The sequence below is a fragment of the Priapulus caudatus genome, unplaced genomic scaffold, assembly GCF_000485595.1.
Source record: "Priapulus caudatus unplaced genomic scaffold, Priapulus_caudatus-5.0.1 Scaffold2084, whole genome shotgun sequence".
In the NCBI taxonomy this organism is placed as follows: Eukaryota; Metazoa; Priapulida; class Priapulimorpha; order Priapulimorphida; family Priapulidae; genus Priapulus; species Priapulus caudatus.
In genome coordinates this window covers 8,897-10,468 of record NW_014579145.1, presented here as the reverse complement: position 1 = coordinate 10,468, position 1,572 = coordinate 8,897, and positions in this window count along the sequence as shown.

The window sequence follows — 1,572 nt, the reverse complement described above, 5'->3', positions numbered from 1 at the left end:
AAGATTCCTTCCAAGAAGGGGATTCCTTCCAAGAGGGGGGATTCTTTCCAAGAGGAAGATTCCTTCCAAGAAGGGGATTCCTTCCAAGAGGGGGGATTCCTTCCAAGAGGGGGGATTCCTTCCAAGAAGGGGATTCCTTTCAAGAGGGGGGATTCCTTCCAAGAGGGGGGATCCCAAACCTACTTTATACTAATAAAACTTCGTTAAAATTTTTGTTTCATGCTTTTATATACATACTGTATCAGATATGTGTTATTTTGATACAAACCAGGGGGGATTCCGGAATGCCTAAAATCACCCCTGGCTACGCCCCTGGATGTGGACGTTTTTCACTGTTATACCAATAAAGCAGAGGGTATATAACGAATATCATATAGATCGCTGTATTAGATCGATTATTATCAATTATACTTGTAAATAGTAATCACTGGATTTTCACCTTACAACCACGTAAACTTTTTTTTTCGATTGAAAATGTATATTTGATGTCGTAATTAAGAAATCACGACTAATGTGCATTTATGTCGCACGAGTGAAATTAAAAAAAAAGAAAATGAATTAAAAATAAAGGTTGGTGATCGAGGGGAGAAAAGCGACAGAATTGTTTGTGGCATTATTGCATTACTGCAATCTCTTCTACTATGTCAAAGGCTCTATACTAAGGCTCTATATCACCGTGTCACTATATGTGGATTTTTCTACTCACCAAGTTTCCTATGAGTTCAGTTCGTGTGAACTATAAAATCCAGGCATCGTTCATGCATGATAGCATCGGGATAGCATTATCGCACATGTCGTTTCACGTTATCTCACCCGATGAACTCGTGTCTATCTGCCATCCTGCGACCCCCGGCTCGGTCACGTAGCCCCAACTGCTGACTATTCTTATCAATCAAGCAAGTGTAACATGTGATGTACAGATGTTTAAATAGAGTAGTCAGTGGAGCTAGACTAGGGGTTGTTTTAGTGATAGTCTATCTAGACACAGGCACTCGAAGCGTTTCAATAAAATATAATGCTAACTAAATACGAAATCTATTTACTACCAACTTCTTAATGTTTCTATACTCTCTTTTACCTATTATTGCCGACATATAGAGAGAGTATAGAAACATTAAGAAGTTGGTCGTAAATAGATTTCGTATTTAGTTAGCATTATATTTTATTGAAACGCTTCAAGTGCCTGTGTATCTAGACACAGCGTCGCGCATCTTGTTGCTACATTATCGATTATTATGTCATTATTATTAATTATTTCTAGCACGAACTGCTCATTTCAACGTTACACAAGCATTTTCTAAAAAATCGCTGCAATGATTCTGTTTTATAGAGGTGTGCGTATACCCGTCGTCCCCTATACTATACTTAGTATACTACTATACTATACTGATTACTATAGCCTATTACTATATACTATACTATAGCTATTACTAACTTATACATACTATACTATACTATACTATTACCCGCTTATCACTAATACTCATACCTCGGAGATACATTACTTATACCCTTTCATCATACATTATATATTACTTAACTACGTATACTATACTATTGACTATATATACT